Source organism: Lathamus discolor, chromosome 5 (assembly GCF_037157495.1).
Source record: "Lathamus discolor isolate bLatDis1 chromosome 5, bLatDis1.hap1, whole genome shotgun sequence".
In the NCBI taxonomy this organism is placed as follows: domain Eukaryota; kingdom Metazoa; phylum Chordata; class Aves; order Psittaciformes; family Psittacidae; genus Lathamus; species Lathamus discolor.
In genome coordinates, this window is record NC_088888.1 from 32,896,854 (window position 1) to 32,911,818 (window position 14,965).

Sequence of the window (14,965 nt, forward strand, 5' to 3'; positions counted from 1 at the left end):
TTTTCTAGGAGTCACCTCGTTGAAACAAGAATTAACTCACGGAAGTTTAATGGCATGTCATATACAGGAGGTCAGACTAGATTATTACGAACGGGCCTTTAGAACTTTAAAGTCTAAGAATTTATGGGAGATTGAAAAGATATTAACAAACTTTCTTCCAGTAGAATGTTCTTAACAAAGACCAATCTCTCTATCAATGGATTTTCCATACTTTCCATCACTGTCTTAAGTCTTTCTCAAATAAATTAGATCAGTGTAGTGAGATCAATAGTGATTTCGTAGTGTCTTTATTTCAGCTTGCCTTGGTTGAAAGAACTATCTAATCTAAATATTTCATTCAATTTGAGAAATAACCCATCCAATTATATCTCATTAAAGCATCTTCAAATGAAAGTTTTAATGAACATAGTAAAACTGTCAACTAAGAAATGCCAAAGCTTTAAAAGCCCTTAAAAAAACCAACAAGCAATAGCTCTGAACATTCTTCTATGAAGAGCTAAGTATTTTTACAAAATAATTTTTTCTGCAGTTTCTAATTTCAGATTTTTCTGAGTTAGAATAATAGAATCATAGAATAGTTAGGTTGGAAAGGACCTTAATATCACCTAGTTCCATGATTAGTTAGGTGAGTGCAAAAGTCCTGGTTGGTCCATTTGGAAAATAGTCTTTATATGCTTTAATAGTTCTGCTGCTTTTCTTTCATCTTTCAAACACCCCAGACTTGTTCTGTGCTAAAACCAAGTCTGGAAAATCTCAGTCCCAGAAAACATGCTTATGAAATTAACAGCAAACAAGAAAAGGGGGAGTGGTCATATTAAAAACTGGATTCAGTTATAATGGAATTTTGGTGCATATTATCAGATTTCCTGACCTAAGATGAAGACATTCAGAGACCTGCCAGCAGAAGTTGCCCTGGGGATGTGCTGAAGCAGCCTGTCCATTGATGCCTAGGCTGTCTTTTCTCCCTGGCTGATTTCATTCACATGCCTCATCATGCCAATTTACTCCAGTCCTCTCCCCTCCCTCCTCAGCAGAGTCGGATGTTGCAACCTATTTACAGTGAGGAGATTCCCTTACTGAGTGAACTTTCTGTTACCTGGCAGAAGAAATTCCTTGGGAATGAATTCAGTCTCAAGTATCTCTGAAACAGCTAAGGGATTAGAATCGTCTTTTCAGGTCACTGAAGGATTCTGATAAAGAGCATAGCAGCACTTTGCCAGAAATGCGGAAGAGTACTGATCCCATAAAAGACCATGGGAGATTTATTACAAGTAGAAACTGAACATCCGTGTTAGATATTGGCTATTATTTTTCCAGTCCCACTGAAAAGTGATGTATGTGGTGGCTGCAAATTTCACAGGCTTTACACAAGTCAGCTCCCACTGCTGCAGAGTGGTTCTGTGTTACCCAGCATGACAATGGATAGGGAACTCAGCCCTGGAATACCCATGGTACTGTGGGATTGGCATGGTGCAAGCAAGTTCACCTTTTTCCTGCTTCTCTCTGCCTCTCTTCTTTCACATCTATACTCTTAAGGTTTTGTGCCCATTTATGTCAGGTGGAACCTCTGCTAGAAATGTATGGAATCAGGCACACTCTTGTCTCACCACCATTAGAATGAAGCCACTTGGTGGCTTTCCAAGAGCTCCTCAGCAGAAGTGAAGCTACATCTGCCTTGCTCTATCATAGTCTTACCCTTGGAGATACGTCCACTGCCAGGACACCCAGGTCCTGCTTCCTGTTGCATTCAGTGTGTATGAACCTAGCTTATTGTCTGAAGCGAATTTCAGAGAAAGAAAAAAGGCCTTTCACAAGTGAAATAGTTGAGGAATTCGTGAAACTGTGGTCTTAAAAGAATGACTTCTTTCCACAGTGAATAGAAGCCAAAATGGCTGTGAATCTCATCTCAGCATCTAGCAGGGAAACTGTCAGCCTGGTTATAGTAAAGATGATAATATTATGTTGTTTAATCTTATCTGGGTATATCCCCTCCAGTGGTTTCCTGCTGGTAAACCACAGAGAAGAGAGGCAGTAGTAAGTAAACTAGAGGAAGTGAGATGAAATTTAGTATGCTCCTTTGGTTAATAGGGGATTCATGTGAAGGATATTGCTAATTAAAACCAATAGTATTTTCCACCATCTGGGCTTTCAAAACCAGTTTCAGAGGACACAGAGGATGTTTTGTTTCACTGAATTGCTCATAGTTTAGGAAAGCCACTGGGATGAAATATTAGTATTGTGGTAAACTCTTCTTGTGCTTTAAGAGCAACGTGTGAAATAGGCGCTTTACAGATGGCGAGTACGTGGTTTCACCCACATAATGTCCAAATGAAAGGGCAGCTTGGGGTTAGAAGAGCAAAATCCACCCTCGGCCTACTCAGAGGTTCAAGAAACTGCCAAACAGTTGTGGTTACTGGAATAAGAGCTCTTGTGTCCCCAGGCTATGCTTGTGCAGCTCCAGGGCTCTGCTGCTGGATCTACAGAAGCATGAAGTCTGGGGATTTGCCTTCAGTGCTGACCTTCGCACCAGCCTGGGGATGGCACGGTGATTCACAGGGTGTGTGTGAAGCCAGCAGCTGCCTCCCTGCTCCTGCTCACAGCTTTCCTCTGCTATGACCAAAGGGAGTTGAGGTTGCTCCACAGAATTGCCAGAATTCCCATATAGAGCACCTCGCCTCATTAACTGCATCAGGAAATACTGAGCAATGTCAGCAAAAACATTTGTGAGATGTCATCTTTATGCATCGGTGAGATGTGCTCAGCGCTTACTTCACCTGGATTCTAGGCTTATGCCCAGGGCTGAGGAAACAAACCTAAACTTTCTTCAGCTTGCCTATTCATGAGTGCCTTGTGTCAGCAAAACATGCCTCATCATGTGGCTACCGGATGTTTCCTCCTGCAACACTTCCAAGGGTCCCACTCTGACCCACTCCCCCAACAACAAATGGAAGAGTCCACTTTTGTTGTTAGAGTTGTCTTCACATCATTGGAAACAAAATCTGTAAGCAATGTTGGAACAATTCCCTATGTACTAATAGTGGCTGAAAACTGGCTTCAGATGTGGCTGAGCTGGGTACTTTGAAACTAAATACAAACAGGAGAAGTGAAAAGATACTGCAGGAAAAAGTTGGCATCCCTTTTAATCAGAGCTGTCTGAGCTGTGGTCTGTGTGGTATCTTCTGTTTTCTGCTTTTATGTTACTTAGCCCAGAGCTGACCTGTTACAATACCTTCTGGGTCCATTTTGCACAGGCTGGACTGTCCTGCTTATCCCACATCTGTGGCAAGTGAGTGTCCTTTGATAGACAGTTCCAAGTAAAATACATACATCCTGGAAGAATTAGAGGTGAAAGAGAAAATTGGTTGCCTCCTTTCTTCCTCACCCTTTTCTATTGCATTTTATATTTATCAGGTTTTAGTTTGGGCAAGGGATTCCTCTAACCACATTTGCTTTTGTGCTCTTGAAGCTTAAACAGCGCTGTATTATTTATTGCAAGAAGCTCCTGTTTACCTCTTTTCACCTGTGTTCTGTTTTTGTTCTTGATCTTCTCTTGTTGACTCCCTGAGGGTGCACAGATGGCAGCCTGCAAGCCAAAATGGAATGATACTGGAGGAGTGGGAGAGAAAAAAAGTGAGAGGGGGAAAATAGTAAAAAATGGGAAAAAAAGCAGTGATCACAACAAGTCTCCAGACTCTCCTCACAGCAAAACCCTAACGCGTATCAGTGTGCTGGATCTTGTCAAGAGGTAGGTAATGTGTAATTTTGGGATTGCAGCCTAAACAACATTTAGCTTGTTGGCTGTAAATGTTTAGACCTGCTAAATAAGGTATCACAGCTCCGTCACAAAGTACATTCTGAAGAGGACAAATACTATATTCTTCATAGGGCAGTGCCTTAGTAATCTGTTCTTTAATGGTGGATGTCAGCCTCGGAGGCACCACACAGCAGAATGCCTGAGCATTCCTCATGTCCCAACCAAGCACAGGCTGCAGACACAGCGTGCAAATTCCGCCTCCGTGTAGGAAGGAGTTAGCCTCACCGCCACAGCCTGGTAAGGACCAGAGGATGAGGCAATGCCGTGACTTACAGATAACTTCAGTCAGGTTTTTGTCAGCGTAGCATTCTTTAGGATAGTAGGTGAAACACCAAAATATGCTTGGAGAAAGCTGGTTTGCATCCAGAAGTGCTTTATAAAGCGAACCTTTGACGTTCACCATTCTGTGAACGCAGACGTTGTTAGCATATGAAACCTACGGCTCTATTACCGACAGGTACGGTTCCAGCTCCCCGGTTTTGGGCACGGACCGCAGCCGCTCTTACCGAAGCGCCATGTCTCTCCGCTGACGCTGCGGGCAGCGCCCCCGCGCGCTTCCCGGGGAAACCGGGCGGCCCCGCAGCGCCGAGCCGGAGCCGGAGCCGGGCTCTGCGCTGGGGAGCGGGCACGGCCAGGTGCGGGGTGTCGGTGACGGGGTGCAAAGGGGCGCTGTTAACGTGAGCACAGGGGCGGAAATACGCTGCGTGATGCAGCTGGGGAGACGGTTATCTGCGGAGAGAGATCGGAAAGGGGAAGAGAAATCGGGAAGGCACGGAGAGGATTGTGTCTGAAGAAGATCCTGAGAGAGTCTGAAGGGCCGCTGTTCTGGTCGGCCAGCTTTCCTTCGCAGTACGGACGGCAGCAGGGAGAGAAGGTTCAGCAGTTGCTGCAGGCAGCCTGACCCGCGGTGAACGGGGCTCGCTGAAAGAGGCAGCTAGAGCAGCCGGTAATGAGAACTTGGTCCGCACAGAAACCAGAGCCAAGTCCTGCCGGCCAGGCTCTGCACACTCACACCTCTCACGATGCCCTCTGTTTCCACTGACACTCTGGGCAAGCTTTTAAAGGAATGAACCTTCCAGGAAGCACACTTACTGTTTGTAATACGATTAAAATGGAAAATGCACTGTGCCTTTCACTTGCAGTCAGTTTTGGTCCTCTTTTTTTTTTTTTCCTGAGGCTTTTTGTCAAGACAATGATAATGTTATTCCCAGTACAGAGGCAGCCTGCTGCCTAACTGGACTAGTGATTTGGGGTAGAAATGGTAACATTCCAAAACGCCATTTTAACCAGCACAGTAACAAAGGCGGCATCCAAACACTGACGAGTGATTGTGATGTTTGCCACTGCTTCCAGGGTAAATGTTCACACCTTCCAGCTTGTCGGCTTGTTCTAAACCTGCATGAACCTGTGCTTAAATGTATATATTATGGACTGTATTTCTTGATTTAAAATGTGTATTAAAGGAACAGTTAAGAACAATACCCACCCCCACCCCAAATCTGGCCTGCTCTGGGTGTTTTGGATCTTTGGCATGCACGTGGCAGTTTCTTTCCACTAAAGCCTTGTTTTGAGCAAAGGGGAGGCAGTGAGAAGTTTACAAGGCAGTGGAATACTTCTGCACGTCAACATGCCGCCTGCTCACCAGAGCTGAGCGAACTGGTACAACCAGAAAGTCACATACCCATGAGAGGTGGGTGCGGGTGGAGGGGAAACCTAGCGAGAGAGGGCTGGAAAAACATAAAAGAACCCTAGGTTGTTTCTGTAGGGTTCTGTAGGAGTAGACATTATTCCAATGATATTGCAGGCCTCATAATTTGGGGTAGCAGATCGGAGCAGCCACATCAGTCCTGATAACATCGTCTGTTTTGCAACCTCTATGGAGAAGTGGGCCCTGTGATTGCATATACAGCCCCTTGCAAAACTGGCCCGCAGAGTAGAAATAGGGAAATTCAAATTCCCAAGCCAGACTTTGGTTTGCTTACTAGGACGCGTGGAGGAGGTGGAGGAAATGTGGATGCCTAGCCACGGCTTATTTGACAGGCAAACTATACACGTTCAGAACTGCACAACACAGAGGGAAAGGCTTGCTGCTCCTGACCATGTACAGTTTAAGAGCGGTATGCAGGAGGCAGAGCACACGGGGCGATTCCGAGGGCTGTACTGCCAGGTGTTTCTTCACTATAGGTGTCTCCGGTTGAAAGCCAGAGGTAAGAACAGGCGCCGCGGAACGCCAACAGAGCTGGAGGCTTGGCAGGGGCAGGCCCCAAGGGCCCTGTCACCCGCCGCTCGCTTCCCCAACCCGGGGTTCCCGAGGGAAGGAGCCGGGGACGGAGGAGCCCGAGGCGAGCCGAGCCGAGCGAGCCCCGAGCGCGGCAGCGGCGGTCTGCTGTACCGGCAGTGTGGCAGGGCGGGCGGCCGGGCGGGGGGGGCCCGGGGCTGAAGGGTCAGGTCGGACCGGCGTTGTCCAGGGTCTTGAAAGCGAAGACGAGGGCCCGTGCGGGGCAGGGGCCGGACCGCCGCGCTGCACCGGCACCGCTCCGCACCGGCGCTCCGCTGGGGCATGGTTTGGCACGGCAGCGGCTGTGGGCCCGAGCCGAGCGCGGGGTAGGGCCGCTCCCGTGCTCTCGCCTCCCCCGTGCCTCCACCCCACCTGTTGCTCGCCGCCGTTCACAGCCTCGCACCGTGACCCCAGGGAGCCCCGGGCACCCCGTCCCGCGACCCCCGCCGCGGGGGACGAGGGAGGGGTGGAAGGCTGCGGGCACGCCGCGGGGCGGAGCCTGGTGGCTTGGTTGCGCGACAGCGCGAGTGGCCAATGGGGAGTTGGCGTTCCCCCGGGGCCGGGCCGGCGAGGCCGACGGGAGGCGGTGCCAGCGGGAGGGGTGGGGCTTGAGGATGTGCGAGGCAAAGCGAGAGCGTGTGTGTGTGCGAGTGAGTGAGTGAGTGAGTGTCGGCGCTGCTCCCGCCCCTCCCTCCGCCTTCCCCCTCCCCTCACCTCCCTGTCCGGCGGCTGAGGCGCACTCGGGAGCCAGCGCCGGGCAGAGCGAGGAGCCGGGGGAAGAGAGACCGACAGACAGACAGACAGACCGACCGACCGACCGACAGACCCTCCCCGCCGAACCGCCCCTCCCGGTCCCGTTAACGGTTCTGGCGTCCCGCGGGAAGGGGGAGGAGCGCGCGCGGCCGGCGGGGAGCGGAGCCTGCGTTCGCCGAGGAGTGGGGGGGGGCATGGGGGTCCCTCGGCGGGAGCGGCCGGAGTGCGGGCAGCAGCGGCAGCCGCAGCGCCAGGTAAGGAGCGGCGCCGGCCGCCGTGTCCGTGCCCCGCGGCGCCGGGGGGATAGGGCGGGCGCCGTGCCCGGGAGGGTAATGTACGGGTGCTTTTCCTCCCGGGCAGGGCTCGGGAGCGCTCTGGGGAGGAGGTGCCGCGGGGAGAGACCCGTCTTGTCTCCCCTCAGGTGCCGCCGGGCCCCGCGGCAGGACGGAGGGCTGCGCGGTGGGGAAGGAGCGGAGGGCATCTTCGGGCCCCCCTTCCCCACCAGCCGCCCCTCCGCGCCCCAGCCTCGACCGCGGGGTGGCTCGCGGCCGCACGTAGCCCTGATGCGCTGTGCCGCGCCGGTCCTGGCCGCGGTGGCCGGGCAGCGGGCGGGTGTGTGCGGGGCGGCGGTCACCTGCGGGGCGGCGGCGCCTCTGTGCTTCCGTCTCTGCAGCCCACTTGGAGAATAATGGCAGTTAGGGAGCAAGTTTGCCTGGATCGGACATCTCTGGGTAGAGCTGGTCTGCAGAGCGGAGACGGCGCAGGCTAAGCGTTTGGGGTGCACAGAGAAAGATTCTGTAGACCGGGCCATTTCCTTAAATCATTTCAGTGCTATTGACTGAGTTATTGTATGCAAGGGGCAACCTGTATCCTTTTGCGGTCTTATCTTGTAATACCGTGATACGCGTTCAGCGGTCAGTCCTCCAAACTTAGTATTTGATCCGTTAAATGATAGCCAGCTGAGATCAACTTTGCTTTAGGATCTGTTTTGGTGGCTGTGTCGGGCTCCCGTGCTGCTCCGCAGCGTTGTGCTGAGGTGGTGCACGTCCCTGCGAGTGTGGAAGCAGCGTTACGGTCTTGACAAAGGCAACTCCGAAGTTGACAAATTTCAGATGTGGCTGTGTTCACGAAGTAGGTCAGTGAGCTTAGCTTAGTACTAGGTGCTGGGTAATTTTAGCACATCAGTAGTTTGAATATTTGCTTTCAGCCTGGCTTTTCCAGAGGAAACGAGTTTTATTTTTTATGATGCAGAAGACATGCAAAGTTGAAGAAAATTGCACATGTAAATTCTCCCGAGCTCTTTTGTGCGCAATTTTCATTTCTGAAAGTTAACACTAGATGGCTTTCTTATATCAGATATCCAACAGAGGAGCAAAGCACACAATCTGTCCCTCCAGCCTAGTATTTCTGTATTTGTCTATTAGTTTCTTTTCATGAATAGTAAACTACCTTTGTGATCAGTTCTGCACTGATTAGACCAGAGCAGAATTTGGAGCTTGCTTACTAGGTGACATAATTAATTGTTTTGATCAGTTCATCTTGCTGCTTTGAGAGGTTGTTTTATGTATGTGTTACCGATAGCAAAGGAAGTTTGCCTAGTTGGAAGGTAGTTCTGCAAAATATTTAGTTTGCTTTAAAGGGAGGCAGCTGGATAAGGAGGGATGTTTGTAAATGGGAGAAAACCCCAATAATTCAGTCTTGGTTGTTACTTAGCTCAATGGACTTATTTTTAAAAGGGCCATAATGCATTAATATTGCTTGTTCAGCTGTTTTTTTCCCAGATTCTTCATGTAACTGTCTTAGATCAAACGGCGCTTTGAGCAACCTGGTCTAGTGGAAGGTGTCCCTGCTAATGCACAAGGGTTGGAACCAGATGATCTGTAAGGTCCCTTCCAGCCCTAGCCATCCTGTGATTGTATGATTTTGGAGTTGGGTTCAGAAACATAGTGCATCGCAGCCTGCTGGATGTAGGAATGCCTTAGCCTGATGCCATATTAATCAATTTCTTACATATTTCCAAAATTGTGCCTGTTGTCAATGGAATGCATTGTTTACCCCCTTTTTGCTTCTTCGGTAGTAGCTCTGAAATACTTCAGTCTTAAATATGATGTATGAAACGTCTTTTATTATTAATGCAAGCATGTTTAAATCATCAGGAGCTCAAATGCATTATGGATATTTAAACATCACTTAGGTTCCACAACAATTGATTTATAATTTATGTAGCATTCATATAAAGCTAGATTTCAGAGAGGTCCCTGAATGTATTGTCTTGGTTTTGCAAGCCCAGTGGGTTACCTTACCAGGTCATGTGGCACCTAGATATACGAGAAGGAATACTTACTTGTAAGGATGCCAGACTGTTTCACCAATCATACTGGATCATTTAAAGATCATTCATATATGCCAAGGGTGTAATGTGAAACCTAGAACTGAACAACTCCTCTATTTCTTTTGTGGCTGGTAGTTGCTTTCTGTGCAAATCAGAATACTTTTAACAGTGTCTGTTCTGTTTTCCTGAAAGAAAGATAGTATGGTCTTTCTTGTAGACATTTACTGACATACCATTACTCAAGTGCATTGTGAAATACTCTTGCAAATTAAGAGTGTCAGATGAGGAACTAAGCAAAGCAGTGGTCAAACAGGCAAAACCATCTCTTTCTTTTGCTGTTTGACCTTTACAAGTGAACCGAGGCAGTTCGTTTTTCTTCACTTTCAGCTTCATTTTGGGCATAGCGGTCAGACATTGCACCTCAGCTTTTCAACGTGCAGATCAGCAGTTCAAACTGCAGGAGAAAGCAAATATTTTCTCCTTGCCTTGTCTGGAATTGAGATTATTCTTAGATGGTTGGATGTTAAAATATCTTCAGTAGGTTCATACCTTTTACAAATGAGCTATCTAGTTTGGTAATACTGAGTGAGAAATGCTATGTTATTATGAAAATATAAGATAAGTTACAGATTGTGGAAAGAGGGTGGGGCACTGGGTTATCTAGTTTCTCACATTAGTCATGCAGGATTGCCAGCAGGAGCTGTATTGACAGCTTGAAGTGAAATTGTGCTTTGAGAAATGCTCTTTTCTCTTTCCATGCAATTTTTGCTTTGCAATTTTAAAATGTTTGGGCAAGCTGGGTTGTGAATCATTGAAATGGAGATGGCTGTTTATTTTATGCATTGCAATATTGTACTTCCAGTAGAAATTTTTGATACGTGGTATAATTTATATCCAGTTCTTTAAAACATTGCATCTGGCAAAGTTAAGGCAAACTTCAGTTTATCTCTTTATTTTAAGGGAATTTTCATCCTCTTCTGAACAGTTCAGGAAGTTTATGGGTAGGGGTGTGCCCCTCAGTCTTTTTCTACCTTTTTTTTTCCTACTTGGATTATTTTGAGGAAATACTATGAGGGCTGTCTACCAAATCTGGGAATCCAACAAGAACTCATGAGGACTGTTAGGGTGTATAGCTCTGACTATAGAATTTGTAGTTAGTAGGTAGAGAACTATGTTTCACTTTATTATTATTACAAAAACCCCTAGTTTTCACATAGGTTGCATCGAGAATAATATTAACTCCTCTTGACGTTCAGTGATGATGCCATATGACTGGTTAGATTATTTTAACAATTGCTAGCACTTCACATGAGTAGCTTTTTTGTTTGTTTTTACTTTAGTATGTTGTGAAAAAGCAAACAATGTTAAACATCTGATTTATCCTGATGCAAGTAAATGAGAGAGACACTGACTTCCTTTGTAGTAAAGCACTGACCCCACATGTAAAGCCATTTTCAGGCATGATTGAATGAACTGAAGATTGAGAAGGATTATTATAATTGGTGGTACACGTTTAGTTCTTAGCTGAAGACTGGATGGACAGCAGTAGGCAGAAATGTCATTGTGATTACTTTGCAGCATAGCTCTTACTAGAGGATATGTAGACTCTTGTCTGGATCATTAAAGTGTAATTACATGAGCAGTTAGCTACTTATGATTTATAAGTGGATTCTTCTGGTTTTCTGGAATTTCTTAAATAGTGATCAGTTTTACATAATTAAAGGTTTTATTTAAAAACAGTCTTGAATCCTTATGGAGATAATCTTCTGAACATATAATAAGTGTAAACAGCTGCTGTCCTCCCATCTTTTTGGATCTGCAAACAAACAGTTTTATTGGATCTGATGCTTGTAAAGCATTTTAAGAACAGTAGATGCTTGAAATGAAGTAGGCATTTGGTTTAGTTGCTCTTAACCAGGGATTCTGTGTTCTTCAGGAAAATGACCAGTGCTCACTTTGCTCACTTTTATTTTTCTTGGTGTGCTAGATGTGATGTAGAAAGATACCATAGCTGTTTTGGAAGAAAGGGAATCTACAAAGCAGTTAGAGGAAAGCTAGTAAACTGTCCTGTAGTAGCTAGGAGGCTGGAAGGTAGCAGTAAAGTTGTCATGGCTTCCCCTCCCCCTCAGCAGCTCAAATAAGGTTCTGAGCACAGGGCTTGGAGTTTTGCCATTGACTTTGAATCTTTTCTTATATAATCTCTTCATTTGTTGTCCTGGATCCTGCAAAATGACATATCCAGCTCTGCAGATATTTGTGTAATCCTCCTATAGTATTTGCTGTTCCCTCCTTCCTCCCCTTCTCCTTTCTTTGCCCAAATTCTCGCTGGCATAGAGGCTGTGGATTGTGGTAATGCCTGTCTGCTACCTCATCTTTTAGGTAGGATTTTGAATCATACGTATTTTGCAATATGACTTGTCAGACTCAAGTCACATAAAAATTATTTGATGGGATTTATGTTACAGGACACATAATAGAGATACAAAGCTCTCACACAATTCAGCCATTTGGCCTTCCATTTCCCTTTTGGTTCATCAGTCTTTATTTTAAACCTGATACAATCTGTGATGAAATTACAGAGCTCTTACAGATTACATAAACAACAGGTTGCAGTACTTCATAAGATGTAATTCTAAGGAGGGGTACTCTGAGAACACTAGAGGTTCTGTGGCAAGTGAATGCAAGTAGAAGAAAATGTTTATTTTAAACCTAGTATATGCTCTAGAGCACCTTCATAAAGTCTTTCTGCCTATTTTTTTTTTTGGGGGGGGGGGAGGGGGGACGACTTGTTTGTTCCATATATATTAGAGCAAAAGTAGATTCTGGGCTACCTTGTATTTCATGTTGGATTCTTCTGTTTTCCTTTCACATGGGGGAGTAAAAAGGAATCCTGCAATTAATGCATAGTCAGCTAAACTATTGCTGCAAAGGTAGTTCTGTCTCCTGTATTTTGTGGAGAAGGCATTTGTGAAAGGTAAGACATTTCAGTCTGTTTGATTTTGCTTCTTTCCCATTTGTTCAGATATTTTTGATTGGTTCTGTGTTTGTTTTCCTCACCTGAGAGTTACAAGTTATTTATTATTGTTTTCTTTTGTGTCTTTCCAAAACTAGGTATTTCCTACTTACAGATACCTAAAGTACATTCAAGGAAAACAGCATTCCTAAGTATTTTTCAAGCCTTTCAGCACTGAAAATGAATACTTGACATGTTTTAGCACGAAGTCTCATTGCAATATTAGTGTGACACAAAGTGGAAAAAAGTGTGTGTGTGTGTAAGTGTGGCTGGGTACATGCACACATTCTCATGCCTAATGTGCGTATCATCTATAGTGTGTAGTCAGGCATGTGCATTTTGCTGTGCTGGTCTTGCTTATTGCAGTGGCCAGTTATCTGAAGAATTGGTAGCAGTTTACAATGATCATGTTACCCTTGCTGTCCTGCTGTAGTAAAGTAAGCCTTGGTTTTTGCGTTCTAAGGTTGTCAGGACAACAGCTTATTATTACTGTTCCTGGTGGGTTTTCTCTATAGCGATGGAGGGAACTGTTTCAAAGAGAGTGGCTGCCTTGCCACATTGGGCTGCAGGATTGCCAGCTGTGATTGGGGTTCAGCAGAATGCTCTGGGTTTGTCATGTAAAAATTCTAATTGACGATGAATGTGAACCCTGTGTGAGAATAATTTTGTTCATTGGGCTAATGCAAAACAACCCATTGTATTTACAAACCCATGGCCTATTTTCTCAGCAGTATTGTCACTACTCCTCTGTTCTCTTCCATCTGAGGCTCAGAGAAAAGCGGTTTGTGTTTGACAGTGTGGAACCTGTGTTATGAGTTGAGACAAGGTAGGAATTAGTTTAAGGCTATGTTATGTCAGTGTGCTCCAGTCTAAACTGGAGCTAACAAGTGAAACCTCTGGGGATTTCTGCTTAGTTTGTTATGTCTTCAGAAAGAACATCATATGAATTTGGTGTTTGAGGGTAAGCCATGCAGTAAGTGTTTTACTGTAGCAATTTTGAAGAGCTACTGTTTGGGTTTTTTTACATGGTAAATGGGGAAATGAATGCCTGTTATTACATGTGGCAAACTAAATGATTATAAAGGTACTTCTCTGTATGTGGTCATTACGTGCAAGAGGTACAATCATTTCAGCTGAAACAACTTTTGGATTGTTGCTATGTTAAGGGGTGGGAGATTTGTTGGTATGTTCAGCAGGGAGAATTATATGAAGAAAGCTTTCAAATAACAGGAATTTTTTTAATTTCATAAAATATGCTTATGCACAGGACTAATTTTGGCACTTCTATAGCTTCCTTTATATTGTTGATATAAAGCTGTCCCGTAGTTTGATCTTCAAATTCTTTGGTCTGGGCTGAGCTATCCAGCTCAGGTGATGCCCAGGTGGTTAAAATTCTTTATTAAAACAGTAACCTATTTCAAATTCCCTTTTCAGACAACTGAAACAGCAGTCCATTCAGAGAGCAATTTGGTAGAGATACACAGGCATTGGCATTCGGTTGTGGAAGCTGGCTGACAGAATTAGAAACTATTGGGATAAGCCTGTCAATGCTCAAAATGTTTTCTTCTTTATCTGATGGCTGCCAGTTTCCTGAGGTCAGGCAGGTATTCCAGAAGTAGGTGTCTTCCCTCTCCCAGATTCTCCGCTATTTGCTGCCCCCTCCCCAACAACTTGTACATCTCTCTGAATCACACAGCCTTGTTTGCATAGGAAACCATTTCAAATGGTCATTTTTAAAGGTGGTGACGCAAGGTGGTATAAATACAGTGACTGGTGTAATCTGTAACTATGTGAGAACGGGTTTGCTCGTTTCCACTTCCCTTCACATGTAGAATTCAGCCACTTTACTACAAGAAGGAAACAGAATAGATGAAATTTGCTGAATTGGTCAGGAGTTGTACAGGTGGCTGCTCAGAGTACTACACTGAAAAACCCCAGGCTATCAAATATAAATTGAGCTCCCACAGTGTTTTCTATATGAGCCGAGGTTTCTAGTGTTAGATCAGAGGGGCTTTTCAGGATTCTGAGCTTTTGTTGGCCTCTTACCCTGGACCCCTGGAAATGATTAGTTTTGGTGGAGATTTCAAAGTGAAGGGCAAGCGGTGTGATTAGTCTGCGAGATTCTTCGGTTCGGTAATTTTGCTAATGTCAGTGTTCCTCTCACACTTGGGATGCTTTGTGCTTTTTCTCTGTGGCTGTGTAACTTATTTAGTAAAAATAAGTGAAAGTTCAAAGAAATTTATTAAAGTTTCTGTGAACATAATTACCCTTGAAACTTTTTTCTGTCAAATTTGCTTAGTCAAACAACAGACTAAGAATCTCGAGGCAGATGGAGGTGTTGCACAGTGTGATTGCATAAGGCTTGTTTTTTTAGAAAATAACTTAAGATAGCTGACCATTCATTCCATCATACTGATCTGCAGCAAATGGATACTACGTTTAGTAAAGTGTTTTGTTTTTACTTTGAATTTTACTGCTGAATTTTTGTAAGTATCATTAGGTATTTCAGAGTATGTTAAAACTGTGAATGTATGGAGTGTACCTTTGTGCCTGGTAATGGGCATACAAACTGTGTAGTTAATTTCCAACTGATTAATTCAGTAGTTTAATTAATGTTGGAGAGGGACTTTTTACAAGGGCATGACAGGACAAGGGGGAATGGCTTTAAACTGGAAGGGGGTAGATTTAGATTAGATATTAGGAAGAAATTCTTCACTGTGAGGGTGGTGAGGTGCTGGCACAGGTTATCCAGAGGAGCTGTGGCTGCCCCATCCC

The 14,965-nt window shown here is 45.2% G+C and overlaps 1 protein-coding gene and 1 long non-coding RNA gene across 6 annotated transcripts in view; both read left to right on the forward strand.

Annotated features, from left to right (window-relative positions):
- Positions 1–2,463: 2,463 nt before the first annotated feature.
- On the forward strand, positions 2,464–5,312 carry LOC136014277 (uncharacterized). 2 transcript variants are annotated; one of them, XR_010612601.1, is made up of 2 exons: positions 2,464–3,745; positions 3,886–5,312. It is a non-coding gene; the product is annotated as an uncharacterized LOC136014277 (long non-coding RNA). The 2 variants fall into 2 exon arrangements; XR_010612600.1 differs by having other exon boundaries at positions 4,272–5,312.
- Positions 5,313–6,754: 1,442 nt separating this feature from the next.
- Positions 6,755–14,965, forward strand: part of SIPA1L2 (signal induced proliferation associated 1 like 2) — a 148,029-nt gene continuing 139,818 nt past the window's right edge. For all 4 annotated transcript variants that reach the window (XM_065680267.1, XM_065680266.1, XM_065680268.1 and 1 more), the window contains exon 1: positions 6,755–7,099. The gene's annotated coding sequence lies outside the window, so the exon portion shown is untranslated. The remainder of the gene's footprint in view (positions 7,100–14,965) is intronic.